The sequence below is a fragment of the Amphiura filiformis genome, chromosome 20 (assembly GCF_039555335.1).
Source record: "Amphiura filiformis chromosome 20, Afil_fr2py, whole genome shotgun sequence".
In the NCBI taxonomy this organism is placed as follows: Eukaryota; Metazoa; Echinodermata; class Ophiuroidea; order Amphilepidida; family Amphiuridae; genus Amphiura; species Amphiura filiformis.
In genome coordinates, this window is record NC_092647.1 from 34,309,251 (window position 1) to 34,335,998 (window position 26,748).

A 26,748-nucleotide genomic window follows, 5' to 3' on the forward strand; every position below is an offset into this window, starting at 1 on the left:
TCACATAATTCAATTTAAAATACATACTCCCTGTGTGAAAGATTAAGATCACATTTTCCATAGGGGGGTGTACGGATTTCAACCGGAATAGCTTAGTCACTTAAACAGGTGCAAGCAAGCTAAGATTAGCTTGCCCCCATTGTGTCATAAACGAGAATTGACTAAACAAAATGCTACTTATTGTTGGATTGTGCATACTGTCTTCCTAAACATTACTTAATTTGAAATAGTTGCATGATATCTAGGTATTACATGGAGGACATCAACATTGGGCTATTCAGTTGAAATCCACACTACCCCTGTGGAAGATTTTTGAAATATCTTCCACAGGGGGAGTATAAATTTCAAATGGAATGAACACATCAGCAGCTCCATTTGAAACTCACCCTTCCTCTGTGGAAGATTCATGTTGAATCTTTCTCAGAGGGTGTATGAAATTCAAATGGAGCTACCTAATGTGCTAATTCCATTTAAAATTCATACTCCCTCTGTGGAACATGTTTCCAAAATCTTCCACAGGGGTAGTGTGGATTTCAAATGGAATAGCCCATTAGGGAGGAAAAGAACAAAATAAAAAGTAGAAAATGTTGGTTCTTTGCCTCAATACAAATTCCCATGAATCAAACAAATACATTGTTACGAGTGTCCATAAATCTATTTGCCATACAAATTTCCTTTATACAAGCCAAAGTTAATCATCATGCAAGCAAGCTCCTTGTTTTCCAAGCACCATGCACTAAGTATGAACATAATAACATTATCACAACCTTTGCTGTAACAACACTTGATGCTTTTAGATTATATATAGAGGTAAGCAATTCCATTTTATACATTGGGGGAAAATGCAACAACTTTTAAGCATTTTTAAGGTCCTACACTACGCAACGTATGTGCAAGCAATAAGCTCCTAACAGCCAAGCTGGCTTATTACTAAATAAGACCATTTCCGTAAATCCTGAAAGCATTTACGATTTAACCCTAAACACACAACGCTGATGCATGCATCATTATCTTTATACTGCGCAGTTACGATATTCGCATTGATAAGCGCATGGTTAGGATTAAATTCGCAACATTTTTCAGGATGTACCAAAAAGGTGAATTTAAATGGATGGGAGAAGATCTAGTTGCTGTTGGTGTTTCTAAAATTTAGAGAAAATTCATTTTCCGATGTAAAAACTCTGGTCGGTCAGTGGGGCTCCTAAGGTCATTTTTTAAAGATTTGAGCCAGTTGTGCAAATCATTCACTTAGGAACAGCTGACCAATAGGTGACTGCCAAACAGTCGGACTGTTTTGTTAAATTCTTTGTATTTCTCTTACAACTTCACAGTAGCATCATGAAAGAACACATCTTGTTTTTGTTTTTTTCTCTTTAAGAACTAAAAAAAATAAGAGTTGTATCACTACTTTGAGATACATATACAGGATCATACTATTTACAGCAACAAGTTCAAATGAAATATGAACTTTTTAAAGCATCCATTGTGCTTTTCTGATATGATGCACAAATTGTTTTCTTAAAAATAAAGTCTCTTTAAAAAAAAATCAGATAAAATAAAAGATTTCAATCAAAACAGTCAAAATATTTTATGTCAAAGTCAACCTGTAAATATTTTAATTAATAAAATATCATGTATTAAGACATCTTTGTCCTTGGAACCATTATTATACACACGAAGACAGCGATATTTAGATCTTCTTACATCCACCGGAACTACGAAAACTTGTATCAGGATCATTTATTATACCTTTGTGAATGGTTGGTTCTGCTATACTTCTGTATTACATAAACACCAATTTACAGTATATATATTTAGCAATGCGCTATTCCAGTTGAAATCCATACTCCCTCTGTGGAAGACATGACCATAGTCTTCCACACAGGGATTGTGAATTTTAAATTGAGTCACTTACCAATCAAGTAACCCCATTTGAAATTCACACTCCCTATGTGAGTATGTTAGAGGTAATGTCTTCTAAAGGGAGTATGTATTTCAACCGGACTAGCCCAATGGTCAGTTACTAACCTTTCACCAGGCTAACATACTATTCTCAGGTAGCAGATTTGATCATAGGCTACATTTAGTTGCTGTACTACAGTGTACATTGACATTTTTATAAAGATTTATTTTTTTCAAATTTTGAAAAAAATTTAAACTAAAATTTCAGTTTTTGTTGCAGCTATCATTCAGCTCTTCATATTTCAGATGGGATATGTTGTTGACCAAATCCCAAAACTAATTATAATTAAAAAATATATATAATACACATGCAAGTTAGGGAGAGTAATATTGTAATTTTCTTTAAAAATTACAAGAGGTATAATAATATTCAATGGAATGGTTAGACTTGCGTCAAGCTCCAAACTGTAGTCCATTTGTCAGTGATTCGTATAACTAATATATCCATACTTTTACTCCCAAGATTTACACACCACTTACCGGTGGTATGTCAGTTTTGGTGCTTGTCCACAGTCTAGCCATTCAACTGCACACCTGATACAATATTGAAAAGGAGCTAGAAAAGCACTTGCAATTGATGAAAAAAAAAAAAAACAGTGGAGAGCTTAAGCTATTATTTAACACGTCAAACTAGCAGTATGCACAATCAGCCGGCAGCTTTGCTGACACAAACTTGTGAATTTGTCGTCACCTCCTGTTTGCCTTTCCCCCTCTGTCGAGTGAAAAAACAGTCCCCGAATTTGTGTTACGGTAAGATGCGGGCGAAATGTAAACTTTAGATAGGTTTTTCTGCTGATGATAATTAAATTGCGACTCCCGAGTGATTGAAATCACAAGCATATGGCAATGTGAGAATGAGTTCATCATATCAAACACATAGCATCCTCTTTCTTCTACATCGTTGCCGATGATAAGATTACCATCGTTCCCATTCTGGGGAAAAAACTGTTTAGCAAAGAGAGCATTTACGATTCCTTATTACCCCCTACAGTTGCAGTTCATACAGCAGAAAAAATTAGTCTTCATTATGATTAGTGTGTTGCGATATTAATGAAAGATTCGCACACCTGCATAGTATCTAGGCAACATCAGATATATATTCCATCAGCTTAATTTAATCAATGATAACCTTAAACCAGAAACAAAACTGTTATTAATTAATTAATAAAGTTACCCTGGTTTCAGTTAATCTTGCTGAAACGAATCTATGATCTAAATGAGTATGATTATAAGACTTAATAAAAATCAAATACTAATGGATTATTAATTGTATTGTTAAATATATATGTGGAAAGGGAGAGTCCAGTTTTACCTCGCTCAATATGAGCTAATATGAGGAATAATATTGGACCAAGAAGTGACACAAATTCACATAGTTGTGTTCCCAGCAGCTGTGATGATGGTTAAATTGATTTAGTAGTACAGTAGCGACTACCGGAATCATTCCAACGTTTAGAAGTAAGATTCCAGTTTTCCCGTACGACGGACGTCACTGGTCCAGCAATGAAAGCCACCTCCGAGGGAGTTGGCGAATCTGATGGAGACGGGTACGGTCTTGATCCCCAGGTTCTCAAACATCTTGATGGTGGGCTCCTCGTTCTTGTCACGACGACACGCCCTGGGTCCAGCATGAGGACATTCATGGACAACCACTTGGAAGACATCCATAGAGGGTGACCTGTACAGAAACAAAATAGGGTGTATCTTTTGTGTAAGATAATCATGAGTTAGACTATAGTTTGATCAGCTCTTAATCGGCGGGCCTTGTGACATCGCAGATTAATATAAATATATTTTATTTCGAGAATTGTCTTGCGACATTTTGCAAGAAGCATATCAAATTATTAGTTAAAGTCCTATACTTTTGCCTACTTTCTTTAATACGCAAAATGTAGAACAAATAGGTTAACTATATCACTCTGATTGTGGTCCTACTTTTCGGCGCAGTGTTAAAAGCCTAACGATTCCCGCCGATTACGAGCTGATCAAAGTATAATGTAGCTTATGGAATTAAGGCTGTATAATTATTAGATGATTTCTGTCCTAGGCTAATTCCATGGTCTTTTACACAAAGGATAAACTATAAAAAACGGACACATACCAAATACAGATAGTCCTTTCTCGTTACGCTAAAGGCTAGAGCAAATATTACACCGTCCAAAAAGGATTGTCTAGACAGTCTTACAAAATGGCATTTCCTATAAAAAACGTAAAAATCTGTAGAAATTGAACTAAGTTGTGCCAGCTTGACGTAGTCCAGAGTAGAGCGAGCCGTAAAACTCTCCTATTTGGGTTGTTGTTGAATTCCTACAAGAAGATTGTTTAAAACAAACACACAAACCACAGATTCCTTCTATAATCTGTGCACAAACAATCATGATCCATAAATTTGAGCAGGGAGGGAACTTTTGGTTTATCAACTGTGTATTGCTTTACCTACTGATTTATATATCATGTGTAATAGTTGGAAAATATATTATGACGAGATGCAAAAAGCAACATATCTTTTTTGTCGATTTGAGATATAGGCAAAATATAATCAGTGATTTAAATCATTCGTTTTAAACCAGCAGAAAATGTCTGTACAAGTAGTTACTCTATATTAACCCATTTTTGATCAAATTGGACAGTGATGTTTACCAAAAGCTAAACTTTAACTTCACGATTATGCGTTAAGTATTTTACCAATGTAAGGACAAGTAAGTGCTGTTGAACTCAAAATATTAGAAATGGCTATCAGTCATTCTTGATATTTGGGACATAAAAAACTAAAAAGCAAGGAAATCTACATAAAAACTAGCAGCTGAAAGTATTTTTCACGGAAGCAATACTACTTGATCATCGTCGCTTGCTGCCTGAAGAGGTTCTTCAAGGGGCCTTTTGGGGACAACAAACATTACAGCTAGTGCGATGGATGAAAATGGACATCAAGTGTAATTGCATCATAGCCTTAGTTACGCCGGTGAGGATCGATGCTCCACCCACACAAGAACACATTCAAAGATGGCGCACAACTCAAACAGACAAACCTCAATTCAAGCATGAGAGCTTATGCTTAGTTGAGGTACCTTAATTTAGTCCCAGGCTCCGGCAAAGAAGAAAAGGTGTGAAGTGTGGTGGCGGCAAGAGATGATAAGCGGTATACTTTTTACACTGTTGAATTGGGAGTGGAGATGGTTTAGCGCTGCCCTTGCAATCGTGTCACAATGGAAACTAGGCATGAATCGCATGATAATTTAATTGAAGAAAAAATGGGTAAAATCAAGCTAACTTCTCCCTTCCCTCCCCTAAAGTAACTAAATTGCGTGAGATTTTGATAATACTGAAACCTGAATGCAGGTTTAAACTTGAAAATTCTCATGCTTGACAAACTCAAAACATTCCATATGTTACCTCTGAAGAAAATCTTTAAGCACATAATACAATCTAGGCATGAGCAAATTCAAATGCCAAGCCTTGATAAGGCCATAAAAATGTTTCTCCTTGTTTCTTGCTAATTAAGGTAGAGCCATAAGTTTTCTACTTTTAAAATTCCGTTTTACCAAATGTCACTTTCCGTTTTCTTGTGGCTTTCTGTGTTTTGTCGGTTTTATGTTTTGTCCCTTCTACAAGAAGTTTAATAAAATATATTGCAAACTATGTGTGCTGTAACATAGCCTTTATTAACAAATAGTCTATTCTAGTAACTAGGTGAGCCGATTCTCCACATCTCTGTTGAAATACAGCATGCTAGTCTATGCGCTTTGGCAGAGATGTGGATGTTGGTAGTAGGGGTATTATTTATCGCACTTTTTACACATTTATTTTATTGAAAACAACAACAGACACACATTTTTAGATTTTTTCTCTGTATTTCACTTTTTTCAATTATATTTTTTTAACTATATGAAATCCTGTTTTCCGTTTTCTACCTCGGATTCCGTAAAATTTGTCCGTTTTCCATATCGCAGAAAATTTATGGCCCTATGCTAAGGCTTTATCGTTTTTGTGAAAAGATCAGAGAAACCTTGCAATTTGCTTCTTATTTATTACAACCACAGCATCAATTTAAAGATGTACTTTTATTGCAAACGAAACCTAAAAGGTCTCCCTGAAAAGGTCTATGGGAAAGAATCGCTTCAGGCAGGCCGGAAGGGAACATGACCTAGCGATTTTTGCACGTAAATAACAATTGAATTTAATAATAATAATAATTGAATTAAACAAAGCTGACACACAAGAGGAATGGTATGTGTTCTCTAAAGGAGATCCGAAGGATTTCTGCCAATGTGCATGATTTTTCTCCGGAGGACGAAAATTGTCCAAACATTGGTTTTGATATATTTTTGCCCTTAACTCAAGAACCACAAGACCTATAGAAATATAAATGCGATTATTGGCTTCCTTGACTCATTTCCTAACATGAATATATCAAGAAGAATACTGCAGTTTTTTAGTTAAATGGCTAAAACGGCTCGCCTTAAAAACAAAATCAGTGTGGTGTTACTTACCATCTGGCATGACAGGTTTTGGTGGGTGGACAATCTTCCAACCAGCTTTCTTAAACATCTCAATCTGATGGCATGGGCGATCCGGATTGGAGAGCACCAACCCTGGTCCGATGATGTTAAAGGTTGCGTCAATGTGCATGGGGTTAGGATCGCCGAAGGAGATGATATGCACGTTGTAGTTGGGTCCCAAGTGACGACGCATCCATTCTATGCCCATGAAGTTAGTCACCTGTAAGTTTGACAAGAAAAAGAAATACAATTGGTTAGTTTTATGGTGACTCCCAATTCCAGAATTTTGCGGAATTCATTGCTTTTCAAACTAAGATTTATGAATACACAAAATATGTTTATTGCACAAGACTACATAAATGCTTGGATCAATCAACAAAATTTAACAACAAAGTTGGGATTCATGTCCGGGTTTCAGATTGGGGGGCATCATCTGTTTGAAGCTTGATATATTACAACCTAACACAGAGACTTTCATATGATTGGTTTTGATTTTAATGCAATTTCTTTTTATTCATATCATGAAACTTAAAAAGTAAATTTGTCTACTTGAAAATGAATCTTTTGCAGCAAGTCTGCATCAGTGGCGTCTCGGGCAAAATTGCAAAATCATTCAGATGACTGCTATTAAAATGGGACAAAATTCGGTTGATTTGTGTCTAAAACAGACAAAAGGACAGTGCACACTACAAATTTTGTCCTGGTATTTTGAGCCCACACCCCCTGGTACACCACTGGTCCCCATGTATATGCTCAGTTCTCACTATTAAATTGAAAGACATTAAAAAACCTTTTTTTCAAAAAGGTGGCTATGCTTTAAAATACCTAAAAGATCAGTTAGATAAAGAATTACATACACACACAAAAATAATTATCATTTTTTTTTTTGAAAACTAATTCCGCAATTTTCTGGAATTAGGAGTAGTTCTTAGCAAGCACAATTTATAGTTATCATCTTTTAATTGGATTTGTATACATGACTGCTTGTTGTGTCTCAAAGGCCAACACCTCTGCGCTTGAAATCCTATATATTAAAGCATTCTTAAAAAACATTTATCACCAATGCGAATATTAAATCACAATATTTTTACTTGTTTGTTTTTGTGTTGGATTATGCATGGCCCAATTAAGAGTCCTATCTGATGCATGTAGTTACACAATGTGAATAATAAATAGGAATATTACATTAAATATGCACAAAGTGACAAGGCAGTTTCAATTTTAAATAATAACCCAGCAAATACAAAATGTTTTCGACATCATCCGCAAAAGGTTAGAAAAGGTTGCCAGAAAATGTTTAAATGTCTGACTTAAATAAAAGGTATACAACATTTTCATAACATTCAAAAACATTTTTTGATAACTTACTGCAAATATTCTAACAAAATGCATTTGGGCCTAAGTGTTGACAAAATATTTGGCAAAAAATGTTTGCAAAAAGTATTGTTGTAGTGTGTTTTCTTTCAAAACGTTTTAAAATGTTCTCATGACATTTATAGAACCCGACATTTAATGTTATTAAATTTAGAATACAACCTGTTTAAAACATTTTAAAAACGTTTTGTGTTTGCTGGGAAGATTACAATTAGAAAACAAATTAAATTTCTACGCAATTTGGTACACTCAATGAAGTGCTTTCACTGGCTCAACCAGCGTCTTCAGCTGATGTAATTAATTGCTCTGAAGATAGCGATGTTGAGATACCTCTGCTGAAGATGCCGGTTGAGCCAGTGAAAGCGCTCTGTGAGTGCACCAAGTTTTAACTGTGTAAAAGTTTCTATTTATATTCACCGCTACGTATATGAATATACACCAGGCACAAAAAGAAACTCGTCAGTTATATTCATCCTTGCTGTTCAATAACTTGATTGTTAATTGGACTTTTCTTTCTCATTTGACACCCTGTTCGTGAACATTGAGCAAGAATTGACCAAGATATGTGCCTCCAAACTCTCAAACCCCAAAACGATTCAATTGTGCCTGTTACACTGTGTGCAATACAACGATGCGTTCCCATTTTTCGTTGAAAATGCAACTTTTGATTTTGGGGTTTGATGCTTTGGAGGTGCATATCTTAGTCAATTCTTGTTCGCTTTTTTTACTGAACAGGGTGTCAAATGAGAAAGCAAAGTCCAATTAACAAAATGTATATTTCAGAATAATCCAAAATTATCAAGTTATTGAACAGCAAGGATGAATATAACTGACAAGTTTCTTTTTGTGCCTGGTGTACATCATTATATTATAAGATTACAATACCAATATTTACACAAAATTACGTATACTACACAAGAAGACTTAGAATAGTGTGTATAAAGATATTAATTTTCCTTAGTTCATTCAGTCTTTATTGTGATACCACTTCAATATGAAGCACTAGCAGGCCCTCATACATTATAGTACAAATTTCAATATGACAAAATGTACATAATACATTTATACATCTCTGTGCCTGTCTTGAAAATGTCAAGAATGGTTAATTTACCATTCTGGAATATTTTAGACCTCAGAAGTGGGACTCAACTTTTATTTTGGAAGGGATGTGCCAGAGAAGATATCTTACACTTCCCATAATGCATTGCTTCCCGTATGATTTTCTGTACTGATTTGCTACCTAGTGCAACGTGGGTCGATAGTGACAAAATGTACCTCAATGAACAGATCACGTCCAGAGCTTCCAAAAAATGTTTATTTCTTGACTATTGATCCATTTTTAGCCAGTCTTTTCTCAAAACAAAATCAAAGGGAACTTGTGCAAAGTAATGGGAGCATCATTTGATAAAAAGGTGAGGTATTATGTTGCAAAGGATTCTGGGAAGGGCAAGATATTTTCTTTGGGGGTGTGCGTTGCAGGCGGGAACTGGCAACTAACTGACTTTCGGGCAAAATAGGGCTTTTGAACTGAAATTTCAACATATATTTTGTGTAAATCTATAATTGGGCCAGATTTATATGATGTGGAGCCAAAAAAAATTGATTTTTTACAAACTTGATGTAAAACTTTAAGGAATATATATTGGACAAAGTGAAGCTGCAGAACTGTAGCATGATCTCCAACTGCAGACTTTCGAACTGCTGGAAAGCCAGAAAATAGGACACCTGACTATCGCACATACCCAAACATTGTACCACCTTTTACATGTGAGTGCCTCCCCTACCTTCTGTTAACCATGGCACAATCCACAAGTTGTTCAGTAGAGCAAATGTTTACAAGTGAAGTTAGAATTACAAAATAATATGTGTGGTGTTTATTTATTGTAAGGTAAAGCAGAAGTAAACATTCTGATGTAGACCTGCTCAATTATCATCCAAAATATCTTGAGTAATGCACATGAATACACCATAGACCGTCTAATGGTCTATGAATACACAATGCCTGGCAACTTCAAAGATACCATATTGAACCATTTGATCAGCTCGTAATCGGCAGATCTTATAACATCACAGATTAATATATTTGTGACATCTCACCAGTATCACAAATTATTAATTCAAAGTCCTATTATATACTTTATTTAAGGTTAAACAAAGTGTTGAAGGGCTTTACCTCCAGAAAAAATATATTATTACCTTATACGTAAGAAAATATGTCTACTTATCATGTGAAATAAAAAATCCAGAAAAATTGTGTGAAAATGTGTTTTAGCCTATTTTTTTAGCTGTTATCAAGCACTATTATTCGATTTGTTTACAAGCGCCAAGCAACTGTCGTCTGGGAGAGTGATTGACATCTTTATTATTAGAGAAGAATGGAATCTGTATAGTTCATGAATATTCATGTAGTATTTACACAACCTGTATCCCAGCCATTTTTGCCTACTACGTAATCGTTCATATAAGACGCCCATATGATCCATGGTGTTAAACTGATATTCAACAACTTTATATCTCTCGATCTTTGCGATCCAAATATTGAATTTCAACTTTAGGCACATCTCTAGCAAGGTAATAAATACCTGTCACAAATAGAGGTCTTGAAATGTTACTTGCAGCGTTAAAAATGTGATTAGAGAACAAATCGGGTTCATACATGCTTCAAAAATATGAAGGTAATTGTCAACGCCTACTACCAGGATAGCCGGAAGAGGGCAGACTTCATAAGGGAGTGTTCATATATTTTAGTGGGGACAAAGAATTTGGAACTTATTTCGGGAAATTTCCTGGGTTTTTGGTTTTGTTTTTTTTTTTTATCTTCCTGTTCGGTGTTTCGGTTGGCACATTTTCGGGCATTTTCATGCACTTCACAGGAGTTTTTACATGGATTCTCTGAAGCTGTCGTGTTTCTTTTTCCCCACGTAAAGGGTATAAATAGGCCTAATAAATGAATAAAAATAATAACATATAAAAAAAGAATCTGGAACTTCAACGTCAAAAAACAAGACAAATTGTACCCTGCTAAAAATATCAACCCATATCCTCTCTGAGAATAAAAATAATAAGACTCCAACCTCACCTGCAAAAAAATATTTTTTCGGGGGATAATTTGGGATAAGTTCGGGCCTATTTTATTGCGACAATTTTCAAAATCTATAAGGTGAAATGTGTCGTGCGGATGTGCGGCAGGGGTGGGGTGCATTTTCAGCCATTTAGTTTAGACTCTGTTGTATTTTTAGCCATGATTTTATTGACCCTCAGTGTCATGAAAATTAGGTTCAAGAAGGGTATTTTCAATAATTTTCTCGAAAAAGTAAAAATTTGCGAAAACTTTCAGTCCAAAAGTTGATACAATTTTGGGTCTGTTTTCTTCAAATTTGGTTTAAAATCGTACCGTAGTTTTTCGGAGTCACAGCCTCACATCCTTACCCAAACCAGCTTGAGAAGGTTCCCCGGGTGTGTGCAAATTTGTAATTTATAGGCCTACACTCGTTATTTAAGCCTAAAATCAAAGTGTTAATACCATTAACACTGCCATGGCCCGCTTTTGTCGTGATGACTGGCTTCCAAAATGTAGGCCTATTTTAAATTATAAATCTGGTCCCGCTTAGAGGTGTGTTTTTACCATGGAGGTCTCTCCCTCGGGTTCGTGGATGTGCCACAGTTTTGGGGTCTACCTTTTCAACGACTATGATGGGTGGGTTTACAGCGAAGACCAACTTTTGGGCGCATTTTGGCAAAAGTGCCCTTAAAAAAGCGTCAAATTAGGCCAAATTTGGATGACTTTGATCCTTGGTACAAATGTTTTGAAGAGACCCACCGAGGTTTTTATTTAAAAAATGGTCGGGCCTGCTAAAAACCTCCCGAATTAAGCATGGGTAGGCCTACCAAAATGCCTTGAGACCCCCCCAACCCAGCGCCGGGACCTACATGACATGATATTCTCCATGAGTCCACCAGAAAATATAAAAATACAACATTTTGATAGGCCTACTATATTTGTCTGTATAAAGAGCTAGGCGTGCAGGATTTGCCGACTCAATGTTCATTTTGAACCATTAATATTTGAGCCACGGCGCCGGGAATGTGAAAAGTGGGGGTAGGAGCAACAAATTATTCAGGACGATGCGTGAGATTTTACTCATTTTCCAGCTTTTTGCGTGAGATTTATTACCTAGGCGTGAGATTATACTACCTTGGCGTGAGACCGTGAGAAAGTGACCCAATGCGTGAGACCGTGCACGGCCAATGCGTGAGAGTTGACAGCCCTGAGTGCTTGTAGGCCTACCGCGTATGTCTACCGTGATGACAGGAGGGTAGCTGCCGGGTGGGGGGGGGGCAATTGCAAAAATTGCCTATTTGGGCCCCCGCCCCCTAGTGCAAGGAAAAAAAAGGGAGGGGGGGGGGGGAGAAAGAGGAAAAAAGAAAGGAGAGGGTGAGAGGAGGGGCAGAGAGATGGGGAATCCAAACGATATGCAATACAGCTCAATAGGCCTACCATATACGATTATGATAAGCCTGGCAAAAATTGTCTATTTGGGCCCCCGCCCCCAGTGGGAAATTTGGTGGATTTGGGCCCCGCCCATAGGGCCTACAGTCTTGCCCCTCCTGGAAAAAATCCCAGCTACGCCGCTGCGTGATGATGTTGCAAAGTTGCGGAAGTTCATTCATAAATTTCCCATTTCCACTCGACAACAACAGACCAGCACGCAGCCCGCAGTAGCTAATCTCCGAGTTAAGAGACATGTGCGTTTCTCTTTCAACAGAAAATAATGTGACCATGTGACTGACACGATGTACGCTTCAAATAATTATGCTCTCGGCGTCAAAAGTATGATAATGGAAAATATTTATAATGAACACTCCCTTATTTAGCCACACCTTTCTCGTGTTGCCTGGTATATCAGCAAAATCCTACACTATCGCCTTCCCTTGGTAAAATCCCTGATAAAAACTCGTGATATTGAAATTGAATTTCAGCGCCAGAACTTCCGTCATTCTAGCATCATGGATGGATATGCAGTGGCGCCGCTAGAGGGGGCAGTATTTCCCCAATATTTTTTCTTTCTCATCCAGTTTTTAGGCAAAATCCCCACAATTATGTAATTTTCCACTTTTTGCGGCAATTTCAAGTGCAATAAGTGCCCCCTTCTCAAATTCACTTCCCCCCCCCTGCCCGGAAAAAAATTCTGGTTCCGCCACTACGGGTATGGCCATAGCTAGAGGCGCCCCCCCGTTGCCCTTGGTTATGCTGGACGATGAGAAATTTAGAGCTTGTTCAATTCCGCCAATTTTAGAAATTTTAAAGGTAGGCCTATATACAGTGTAGGCATGTATATAGCCTATAGAAAAACGGATCACAGTCAAATAAAATATAAAAATCGTAGGCCCAATAATTTTACTAATGGCATTTATTGAGCTGCTCACTTCTTGAAAATCCTATGGTTTAATATTGATATTATATAATTGAGCTCCTTGTCAAGCTCCTCAGTAGGCCTGCACATAGGAGAGTGACTAACTGAGCTCCCGCTATTTTCAGAAATGAAGGCCTGGCCTATTAAATGAATAATTAGGATTGAGGCAGCCTTTTGTTTCATTTTACAGAACTTTTTTAATCACCCAAAATTAGTGGGTTTTTAATGGGGAGTAGGCTTTTAAAACGAAATTCAAATTTGGCAATATTTTCCATTGCTTAATGGATTGGTCTGCGTGAAAATGCCTAAACATGTGGCCAGAGCGGGATGACTGGTATAAAAATCTTAACTTGTGAGAAAGGACGTAGGCCTATGGGGTTGTATGAGGCTGTGGATCACTTAAATGCCCCTTTAATGTGTGCTAGGTAAAGTCATTCTTCCTTTCGACCTGCCAAAATTTAATTTTATTCCCTCCCCCCGCCCCGGCCTGCAATCAGTCACGCTATTCGCCTACTAATCCTAAGCCCAAATTTCCAAGCGACTCGCTAAAAATCGCTTGCCTCCCGTCTCGGCCAGCCGAAAATCGCTTGTCCGCACCCCCTGGACTGCCAAATTTTGTGGCCCCTCCCCTTGGCCTCCCCAAAATGCCCCACCCCCTTTGCATAGGCCTAGGCATATATGCCAATTTTTTGGGATCCCCAATTTCCATACCCATACCTTAAATGGATTTCTAAATATCTACCTGTTGCAAGCGCAGCATTGGCGCTGGATTTTAAGCTAGAAAATACCTAAATATTTTAAAATCCAAACTCGGCAACACCACTTGCCCTCGCAACACCACTTGGCAAATACAGCCCGTCAGTAACAATGTAAATGACGTAAACATGTGTTTTAAAAAGAAATGAGAGTGTCACTTCTGTCCAAAAATTTGAATTTTGGCCTTGAGCAGCGACAATCAGAGGTAAGAAAAACACAGTATGACGCAGCTTAAAATATAGAATCACTATATCAATTTTGAAGTTTGTACTTAAAAGCACAAGCCGAAACGAGGTAAAATAAAAAAAAAAAAAAATTGATTTCGCTGTATCTTTTTATCGCGAAACTAGACAATTTGGCAGCAGCGAGTCGGAAAAATAGCAAATATCTCAATTTTCTGCTATCGAAATGAAAATTTAAATAGCACCTGCATGCAGAAGAGGGTTTATAGAAATAATGTAGGTCAGAATTTTGTCTATGAAATCTTGCACGGAATTGTTATTACTGGTTACAAAAGCGACATACAAGTGGAGGCCATTTTACTTCAAATTCGGCCAACATTTTAAGCTTACATAAAAATCGAGACAACCAATATCAAGAATGAATATGCACATTCTTTTATTGACTTGTTTGTAATGTCGTCGAAGTTCCCAACAAAATCGCCACTTCCAATGAGAAATTATGGCCGTGTTCCCAAAAATCTTGATGCTCGGATATTGAAAAAAATTTGAAATGTTTGAAAAGTACATTTCATTTTGAGCCAAGTGGAAAGTTCAAGCGTAATAATGACCCTTACACTTTCAGCTTTTAGGCGTAGTTTGCGTTTTCTCTCCGATATTTATTTCCAGAAATAGATAAGTTTAAAGGGGCTACGTGCATCCCATTTGCTTCTGAAAATGGCAAAATTGTGTATAACCTTAACACGCACAAAATTGATCAGATAGGCTAACTATATCACTCATAAAGTGTGTCTACTTTTCGGGGAAGTGGTAAAAGCCTAAAAGTTCCCGCCGATTACGACCTGATCAAGCTATAGCACCCATTTAATATAAATTTTATGAATATACTGATCAACGGAGGCAAACTGCTGTCAAAATAAGCTAAAATAGCTTCTTCATTGGCAAGCCAGATTTACCACATTTTTCTCTTTCAGTGCCTGTTCTTAAAATTGCCCAATGCAACTTGAATGATACAATGGATTATATGGATCACTAACTACAATGTTTATGTTATTTGTTTAGTACGCTATCTGAAGCAGACAAAATGTCCAGGTGATTGATTTTGAAATATCGGCAAAAGCAGTTGCTTGAATTCTTGTGTTTCTTATTGTTTTTAGCAACAAATAGTAACAAGTTGCCTTTATAACTTGGAAAAAAAGAAGTAAAATGTAGCAATTCTAAAGGGCTAGTAATTGATGAAAAAAACCTATTTTTGACATCATTTGCCTTGAGTAGGCCTGTATCACATAATGTGATGCCACGACAAGTACAAAGATTGATTTTCAGATACCGACTAAAACAAATTTAACATTACTTGGGCCCATTTCTGTTTTTTTCTTTAATCATCATCCGGGACAAATAAACCTCATATCTTGGAAACAAATGATTTCAATTTGATGGCACTGTGCAGGCACATAGCTTACATGTAGGTGTAGAATTTGCAACATATGGACCATTTTTTACCAAACAAAACAAAACAAAACCAAAAAGTGGACTTGCTCCCCTAAAAATGGAAACAATTTTGACAGAAATATGATCAATTTGATAATTTTGATAGTAATTTGGACCTTCTATGGTATATGTTAACATTTTTAACTCGATAAGTGGACCCTTTATTAATCTGTGTTGAATATTATACAAAAGTAAAAAAGAAAGGAGTAGAGTCAACATGCGACCCATTCTGTTTGTTCACATCAAATTTAACATAATTATTATTAAGAATTACTTTGTACAGTTTCAAATTTATAAAAATGATTTACAGAACTTAAAAGTATACTTTAAATACAGAAATATTATTTACACACTCTATATATGCACCATTAAACACTTTGAATCTTCTTTTACAAATTGAGTTGGGTAGGATATCTTGCAATTAGAGGAGGTTCATAAGTGGATAAGTGTGGCAGGTTATGATTTGAAAATCAGGGATATAAATGAGAAACCAATCCATTGGCAATTCCAGTCAAATCCATACACCCCCTATGGAAGATATTACTTTAATCTTCTACGCAGGGAGTGTGAATTTCAAATGAGGTTACCTGAATGGGTGACTCCCATTTTTAAATCTATGCACCCTGTGTGTGAGATTAGAGTCATGTCTTCCACAGGGTGTAGTGAATTTCAATTGGAACAGCCCATTTCCTACAAATTGTTGTGGTTGAGGGTTTACGTGCAGTGTTGAATGTTTATAGGGGCTTATCCAGTGAATAGGCTAATGAGGTTGTAACCTGAATGGGCGACTACATTTAAATTCTACACCCCCTGTGTGGGAGATTAGAGTCATGTCTTCCATAGGGTGTAGTGAATTTCAATTGGAACAGCCCATTTCCTACAAATTGTTGTGGTTGAGGGTTTACGTGCAGTGTTGAATGTTTATAGGGCTTATCCAGTGAATAGGCTAATGAGGTTGTAACCTGAATGGGCGACTACATTTAAATTCTACACCCCCTGTGTGTGAGATTAGAGTCATGTCTTCCATAAGGTGTAGTGAATTTCAATTGGAACAGCCCATTTCCTACAAATTGTTGTGGTTGAGGGCTTACGTGCAGTGTTGAATGCTTATAGGGGCTCATCCAGTGAATAGGCTACGACAGGGGTGAAAGGGGTATCACCCCCTTAAGGTTAGTAACCATTTTAAACTGTTGCGATTTGGTCATTCACAGCATCTTACGAATGGTAGTGAGCTTTGGCAAAAATTGCATTGATCATTTCAATATCACAGATATCCTGTGGTTCTTGAGTTATGTTGTAAAGAGAGCTGAAACAACATAACCTTTGTAAAACGTACAGAACTCATTAACAACAATAAATCAAGCAAGTTTTCAATGTATATGATTTGTAGACTGAACTTCTGCAAAACAACAAGGTGTTATTTTTCAAAAATATATTGATTTGGATAATGAAAATTAATCTTTTTGGCTGCCTCGACCCCATTTCCAGAAAAAAAAATTGATGGTCCCATTTCGGGAATTCCAGAAATTTTCGGAACAACCCTTCAAGATATTTTAACTTTCCAAGCAACTACCCTGAATATAACAACACCCCCTTTGTTTATAGGTCGATGTATTAAGGAAGCTAAAAACCACAAATTTGAAAAATTTTGGGTTGCATATCTCCAATTCAACTTTGCGACAAATGACTTATTTTTAACCACTCCATTGTTTTGCTCTCTTTATGCGTTTCCAATTATAGCTTGATCCTCTCTTTGATGAAGAGACATCAGCTATGCTACTCAATCTATTTCATTTCCATCGTGACCCGGGCATCATGATAGTTTAAGCACTTCATTACTACATCATGCATACCCACATCAAATGATTTGTTCAACCGGATCAAATGGCAATACTAGAAACATTAACAATACAATACTATTATTTCCTTAAATTCACTGTACTGTTTGACCTACTTCGTTTGTAATTCACATACATGCATACAACTTTAGTAATAAAAGTTACATGTGCCAGCTCAGGCCTGTCAAACAACCGATTATTTTCATAATGATGCATCAGTCAGAATAAATCATGCCTATGGGTGGCGTACCTTATCGTAGAACCTGGCTGATAACAATTATATAACTTTATATCCAAGATTATTGATTACAGTAAAAATACTTGGAAAGAATATCCTTTTTTAAGAAACTGTAGGCTAGCTACAGTCGATAAAAATATTGACATTATTTTCAAAACCCGAGAAAATTTGGCATAATTATCTATCCTAAATTCTAATGGGCTTTATGATGTATTTTTATCAAATTTTAGAGTGGTGATTGAGTCTTACAAAAAAATTTACCACAAAGACTCCCACCTGTACATATGAAACACTGAACGGTCCAGTTCGCAAATTGGGTTGGAAATTCATCCTGGACATTGATCTCTAGTTCATTGTGTGGCGGACCCCCCAAGTTTACAAGCTTTGTTTTGATAATGCAGCTTTAGAAATATGCAGACAAAGTGCAATGCACAGTCCTTATAGTCACAGAAATATCCAGACAAAACCCAATGCACAGTCCTTATAGTCACACATTTATAATGTGCAACCCAGATACCCTCTAGACAACAATGATTTTGATCAGATCCCTAACCACCAAAGGGCTATTCCAGTTGAAACCCATACACCCCCTATGCAAGACATGACCTTAATCTCCCACATAGGGAGTGTGAATTTCAAATGGGGTTACCTGAATGGATGACTCCATTTGAAATTCACACTCCCTGTGTCGGAGATTAAGGTAATGTCTTTCATATGGGGTGTATGGATTTCAGATGGAACTGCCCAATGTGGTAATGATGGCTTCAGGCCTCAGCAGCGGTGAAAACAACATTGTTGAAAGAACATTCAACTTTCAAACTTCTAATGTTAGCATTTTATGAACCACAAATGACCTATGTTGAATGTTCTATGTGCTTTGTATGTGCTTCAACTTTGCAATACAGCTCTCTCTCTCCACGTGGCCATGTGGGTGTATAGATTCTGTGGTGGGTGGCGACTGCACATGACAAATTTCAATATTTTTTTTAATTCAAATATTTCAAAATTGTAACTGTTCATGACCATATTTGGCATCAGCATCAACATGTTGAAAGAAGGCTATGGCTAGCATGCAAAGCATGGCATCATCGGCGCTGGTAGTAAATTCTAATTTTCTTTGCTTTACCCTCAGTTGTTTGGCTCAAAATTAAAATCCGAACTTCTTAGAAAATCACTGCCTACCCCTTTATATGTGGTACAGAAAAAGCGGGACAATTTTATTTTAAATCCCATTACTCACCAAATGCAGTTGATGTATAATTATGTACTTTGTAAATAAGCTTTCACTATATAAAGGACTTGCTCTTCTCTGTAAGGTGATTTTTACAAAACCATTTTTGAGTACGTTTTCAAAAGAGTTTACAAGAGTTGATTTATCACCACAGTTTTCCTTGCATTTAATAATGCAATAACACAACATTTGTTTGCCAATTCATTAGATTCAATGTCAACATTACTGAGGAAAAGATGCTAGCTAATTCATTGTTTGATGACATCATTTCAAGGCTGGAATAATAATACCGGTAATACGCAATATTATTAGGCACAATATAATAGATCATGAATAAAAATGTGGATTTGCTTCTTAAAATAATGCCTATTATCTGTCAGTGTTATACAATATTACCCAAGAGGTTTTTGCGACTGTCAAGTGGTTACTTGCAGGGGTAGCACTAACTTGCGCCATGGGGTCATAGGCGCATTCTTTTAGCTTTTGGCGCACAAAATTACCATTTGGAGGTTCCTAAAGGGTCATTTGAACCCTTTATTTCTATTGTTTTGGTTCCATGGTACTGATCAAACAATTTCAAATTTTTTGACCCCTTGTTTTAAAAACCTAGCGCTACCCCTGGTTACTTGAACTTCAGTTTAAGATACCCTCTAATGTAAGTTATAACATTAACAATTATCCCCATTATATTTATAGCTGCATTGTGCTATTCCAGTTGAAATCCACTCCCCTATGGAAGACATGACCTTGTCCCACACAGGGAGTGCAGATTTCAAATGGAGTCACCCATTCAGGTAACCCCATTTAAAATTCACACTCCCTGTGTGGAAGATTAAGGTTATGTCTTCCATAGGGGGTGTATGTATTTCAACTGTAATAGCCAGGCAACAAGTGGTGTTGTGATTTGTTCGTAGCGCACATAATTTGCAGACAATATTTGCCATGTCTGGTTTACTATTTGAACTTCATGATAATCAAACATGTATTAATGCCATCAAGCGAAATGAGATCCTCATACGGAATTATTGATTTTGAGACATGGATATCACATTTCTTTTAACACAATATAAATTCGTATGGATCTTAAGAAACAATACGATTTTGAGGGCAGCATCAGCATATTGTAGAAGCTACAGTGTATAAATAAGTAGGCTACAGTCCAACCTCTTTTATTCGGCCATGATGGGACCAAGCATTGGCCGGATAAGTGAAAAATCCGGATAAGTGAAAAATCCAGATAAGTGAATTACGGTATATGTAATTCTCAGTCCACTAAGTGCCAAAATTGGAACAAAAGATTACTCAACCTGGTAATTAGATCATGGAACATATTGATGACATTTGAAATTGGAATGTTTCAGAGCATGTGAAATTAATGTGTTACAGCATTCATATGTTTTCCTGTGAAATTCACACATTGATCACTAAGATCCATGTTATAGAGGCTTGATGTTAACAATGTAGTTTACTCAGATTTGAAAATGGTCAAGATCCATCTCATTTTTGCATGATTACAGCCCAGGCTCCCTTTACTGTGTTTCTCTTATATGGATCTCTCTGTTATCCAAACATGTGCTCTTCACAGAACAACATGTTTTGAATGCTTTGAGTCTTTGATTCATACACTGAAGCATTTTAAGGGCATAACTATATGGCCCATATGGCACTCAAATACCATTTTTCAGTGAGTCATTATTTTGCTGTCTCAATATCAGCACTTTAAGATATTCAATGTAATTGTAAACCTACATGTACATGTAATTCACAAATTCAAAATGTCCACTTATCCGGCACAGACTTGGCCTCATCATGGCTGGATAAGGGAGGCGGGACTGTACATCACACGTGTATCCCTTTCTTAATGCATAAAATGTTAGCTTATAAAAGTACTGGTAACCCTAATAGATTATAATAAATGCTAGATTATAATGATGATGATGATAATGTTAGAAATAGAATGTTAGATTAATAAAAGTACTGGTAACCCTATATTTGTGATATATCGTTCTAGTGTTTATATGCTAAATGTTCACTAATAGAAATGTCCTTCCATGGCAGACACAACTGGATGCATCTATCCATATGACTGGAGGAACAGTATGGTAGGAACACAAATCTAGCAAAGGGAAGGATTTCACTATTTGAGGCAACTGTGAAATTTAAGATGTGTAAATAATGAGCTAGAAATAATTATTTCAAATGCAAGAGTAATTTGAGAGCAATTAAAAAGCCTCAGATGTGCCATATCATGCTTTTGATTTTAGTGTCCATAATTTAGGTTTAAGTTAAAGTTATGTCAGATTTTTAGTATTTTAATATTACTGCATAAAATCTATAGGACCTATTAATACTCTATTCTATCCCTGCATGATGGTGCGAAATTTTTCAATCTAGTAAATGGGAATTCTTAGTTAGAAAGCAGGCAATGCAATATGCCTTTTAAGCAGCACAAGAGCAATATTTCTAAATAGCATGCATCAAGTTCAATTTGTCAATGTGTTCCTGTTGACAATTTGCTCACTTTGATCTTTCAGTTCTTTAATCGAACAGCTCTGGCAGGCAGATTCTTAAGCACTTTTAACTGCATTTAGTTGTCAAATAGTGCCTAGCTTTTCCAAAATTAGAGTGGACACATATTGCTACTTCAAGACAAGGATAGAGAACAAGTAACTCTATATCCCAGTCTTGGTTCTTAATGAAAATTTAAACATAACCAAATATTTCCAGGTCGAGTACTTTGTCAATTATCAAACATATAAATACAATTAAACCATTGAAATCAAGATTTTGTCTCTATTTAGTTATTAAAATTTGATTTTATGATATTCATAACCTCTTCCTAAGAAAATGGCAGCCCCCTTATTCTCTATGATTTCCAACTGTCACATTTTTTCCATTTGCAAATCACTGAACTAGTATTAGGCATGAAAAACAGTAATTTTGCGAAAATCAAAGAGTAGGATGTTGAACATATCTTTTTCTATATACTGTCCAATGAACAAATTTAAATTGCAATATTTTGCCGAAATAACTGCCATCAGAGTTGAAACATTATTCATGCGTGCATGTTTACTTGAACAAAAGAAAAAAGAAATGAAAATGGCATGAAAATGTAACTATTTTGGTTGCATCTTCAAATCAATATTCCTGACGACAGACTTGATATCTTTCTAGCATGATTGATTGCATCAGTTTATGCTTCATGTGGCATCTAACCAGAAGAATTTATATAACTGAAGCAATTCAAAATTACACAATCTTTTTAATCTGATCTGGTAAATTTATGGATGATATCTAAGAAAAGTCAATATTTTCTGCAATTTTGATATTTAAAGACAATGTGTTCTTTATTCTTCTAAAAGAAATTGTTCATCTGCTCAAAGATGATCGTGAGCCACTAATTACTGTTAGGTTAATTTTAGTCAAATGCTATACAACTGATGCAAGAAAATGTCAAGATATACTGTAATAACGCTGCATTAAAATAAATCACTACTCTGCTTGCTAGAACAAGCCTGATGGGTCAATTCAAGTCAAATCCTTTATTTTTATAACGGAAGCAAAAAGAAAATGTTAAGATATACAGTAATTACTAATTAGCCACTGGCTGGGGTACTGATGTAATAAAACATCTTGGCTTTGTAGTTGATTTAGTTACTTCAAGTTAATGATCATATTGCCTTAAATAAATCGTACCTCCGTATGCTAGAACACAAGTCTGTTGGGTCAATTCAAGTCAAATGATTTATTTTTATAACAGAAGCAAGAAGAAAATGTTAAGATATATGGTAATTAGCTACTGGCTGGGATACCGATGTAACAGAACATCTTGGCTTTGTAGTTGATTTAGTTACTTCAAGTTATGATCATATTGCCTATAAATCGCTACTCTGTATGCTAGAACACAGACTGTTGGGTCAATTCAAGTCAAATGCTTTATAACCAAAGCAAGAAAATGTTCAGATATACAGTAATTAGCCACTGGCTGGGGTACTGAGATAAAACATCTCTGCTTTGTAGTTGATTTTGTTACTCCAAGTTTATTAAATAATTATCACATTGCCTTAACCTCTGCTTGCTAGAACACAGACTGTTGGGCTAATTCAAGTCAAATGGTTTATTTTTAAAACCGATACAAGAAGATAAAACATGTTAATTATCTAGTGGCTGGAGGCACCGATATAACATCTTGGTTAATTTGGTAGCTAATAAGATAATAAGATAATAATAAAATTCCTTACAAATAAATCACTACTAGAGCCCATCTTTTCTTTCACAGTGTATCTTTTTGTTGCATCATCTGGCAGACCAACCATTGGGTGCATTTGCGTCATAGTTGTACCAGGCTAAGCAATCAATATTAATGCGCTATCTCATGTTCACGATAAAAGGCTTCCTATGTTGAGACGGACAGAACATGTATAATACATACCCACATGGGGCCTCCTTCTCCACTACTTTCTTTCCAGGCTTTTTCTATATACAATATCAAAATTGTCTATATATTTTCTTTAGACTATTTTTAACTTTTTAAAATCAAGAACTATAAAAAATAACGAATAAATACTTGGAAACCACACATTCTTTGCTTTAATCTATAGGAATACCATTACAAATTATAATAATGTAACCGTGCCTAAAACATCTTCCCTACACTCTCCTTCCACATTTTCAAGCAATTCAATTTACGATTCATCTGCAAACTACAATAAATTTACACTTCAAAGAGTCCTTTTATATTACAGGGAATTAGAAACTTGAGTCAATTAAAATGTGAATGCAAACATCGCATACGGTTTGTCTTCAGTGAATGTTCTACACACACTGTACCAAACGTGTATATCATGTTTAAGGAGCGGCAGTGTGAAGCAATTGGATTTTTATTCTTTCTATTCGCTCTTCCCCGGCAGCTACCCATCGGCGGTAAAAACATGCTGACTTCTAAGTAATTCTAGCCTATTGCGAAGGAACATGGCACACATATTGCATTGATGTTGACTTCCTTAGTCCTTTGTCACCGGGGCCATTTTAAAGGCAAGTAGGTTAAACTCGAAAAAAAAAAAACCACTTCCCACAATGCATTTCTTTCCTGTACTGATTTTCTATTTAGTGCAACATGGGTCGATAGTGGAAAAAATACCACAATTAACGGAGCTCATGCAGATCTTGCAACTAAATATTTCTTGTCACTATCGACTTATTTTGCACGGAATAGAAAATCAGTACAGGGAAGAAATGCATTGTGGGAAGTGTACGATATCTTCTTTGCGTTAAACTTGTGACATCATATATTTTCGACAGCGAGGATGGCAATGGGTGATGCCTTCATTTATCCGACACAGCTAGGCCGTAGAGAATATATCAATAAAATATTTGAAGTTTTGCATCTCATATCTGTCAAAATGCTTAAAATAGACCAAGTTCATATCAACAAATATCTACATACAATCATTCCCAGAAATAAAGCAGCTGAATTATTATAGAAAACGGATGTTTGCAGGACAATTTTAGCGATCGACCAGAATTAAGTAAAAGTGACATGTAGTATGGCAATTAGTATAATAGTAGTCAGATCAGCCATCCATCTTCCAACTCAACAAACTCATATCAAAGCTTAACAGAGCAATGGGCTATTCCGATTGAAATCTTCACACCCTATGGAAGACATTACCTTAATATCCCACACAGGGAGTGTAGATTTCAAATGGAGTCGCCCATCCTGATTATTATAACCCCATCTGAAATTCACACTCCCTGTGTGGAAGATTAAGGTCATATTTAAAGGGGTAGGGGTATGGATTTCAACTGGAACAGCCCAATGAACGTGAATGTCTATCATGTCAAAAGGAATTACAGATAACAAATGGGGCAGCTTAAACTTGTGCATCAGGTCATCTTCATCATCTTATATACTAGGAACTGTAATTTAATTTTCATCATCGCTAATTGTTTTTCTTTATAGCACTGATAAATACTTTTTTACAGGTGCAGGAGGAGAGGAATATTATATCGACACAAGCAAAGATCTCCATCACATGCCCAGGCCTACTTTATACATGAGTTTAAATTATTTAAAAAAAAAAACAAAAAAAACGTATCTCAAAAATGCAAATCTGTGCAGGAGGAGAGGAATATTATTGATTGATACACACAAGCAAATATCTCCATCACATGCTTACTTACATGAGTTTTTAATTTTTTTAAACGTATCTCAAAAATGCAAATCTGTTAAAAACTAAATTTAAATAATTCTCAAAAAAGTTATGATCGGATATTTGGAAGCATTATACTGATTAGAGTTCTATATTTAAAATCTTGAAACAAACTGTTTTCAAATCCTCAGAGTGGAAATTATTCATGTGGTCTCATTTCTCCACTTGCAACTGATGAAAGTCTAGCAAGGATGCCTCTGGCAATTCAACACTAATTAATAATGGTCTGGCCTAGAAACAAGTCGGTATCAGAAAGAAAATAAACATAATGTTATTAACTTATCTTGACTATGAACTTGCTTGTTTACTCATAGACTGCAATGGTTTATTACTCAAGTGTATCTGTAACAGTAATTTTTTGATTGTAATACTAATGTGCTTATGGCTATTTTTAGATGTCAAGTTGCGGAAATGTTAAATTTGCTGTTTCAGTTGCAAATATTATGGTAATGTGCGCGGTGCCTACTTGGTGTTCATATAATTATGTATAATTACAATTATAATGTCAGGTCCTTGGTGTGGTGATGCATTTCAGATTCATGTATAGAAGTCAATGCTTTTGCAAAAAGCCATAATGTACGATCTTATAATATGAAATTGGTTAATTATTTTTAAACCTGATTTTTTTTGGGCATATTTGTAATGTTTACACATGTCCCAACATGCACCTAAATGGAATCAGCCAAATTTGTTGTGTTTGTAGGTCAACAGAGCAAAGTTCGACATAAAGGAAGACTTTATGTCCTCCCATAGAACTGCATGTTAATGGCCAAAATAACCAGTGGGATTTCTTTCACTCTACATTGCTATTTTAGCTTAAAATGGACAGCAACCCTTCCTGGCAATTATTATTAATATTATTTCAACATTTTGAATAAAGAATAACAAAATTAAAATTTGATGGAAATTGTTCATTATGGCTTTTTTTTAAAGCCATAATGTACAATTTCCATTAAAATGTGTTAATTACATAAACACAATTGGTGATCAACTAAAACAATTCTTTGTGATAATTTTGATAAAACAGAAACTGCAACTAATTTTGCAATACTGTGAAAAACTAATATGAAACTGAACAAATACTCCCAGCAAAATACTTCCTGCTAAAAACTGCTTGTCACTGATGTATGTGCTGCTATAAACATATTTGATAGGATATGGGAGCAAGGCATAGACTTCCGTAAAATAAATTAAAAAACAGCAATGTAGTAGTATCACAATTTTGAGAGTTGATGGCATAAATCAATACAGTATGTAGTCGCAAACATAACATCCTGTTTTTTCATTCTTCTATGGATCCATATTGCAAAATCCAAGATTATAAGTCTGTGCAAAACACACCACATCACTGACATTAATGAAGTTTACTAAGAAAAGCAATGAATGTCCCTGGAGATAAAACAAAATTATTCGCTAAATGCGCTGCGCTTAAACGCGAATAAAACATTTTCATACGCGCTGCCGCTGTTTCCCTAAACATAATAAATACACACGAAAACAACATTCACATGGGATATGACGCCTTGTCGCAGCAGCTCTGGACTTTGTGTTGTG

At 35.9% G+C, this 26,748-nt stretch overlaps 1 pseudogene; it reads right to left on the bottom strand.

The window, feature by feature from the left end:
* Positions 1 to 1,586: 1,586 nt before the first annotated feature.
* LOC140142692 (glycine amidinotransferase, mitochondrial-like) overlaps positions 1,587 to 26,748 on the bottom strand; it is a 61,744-nt pseudogene continuing 36,582 nt past the window's right edge.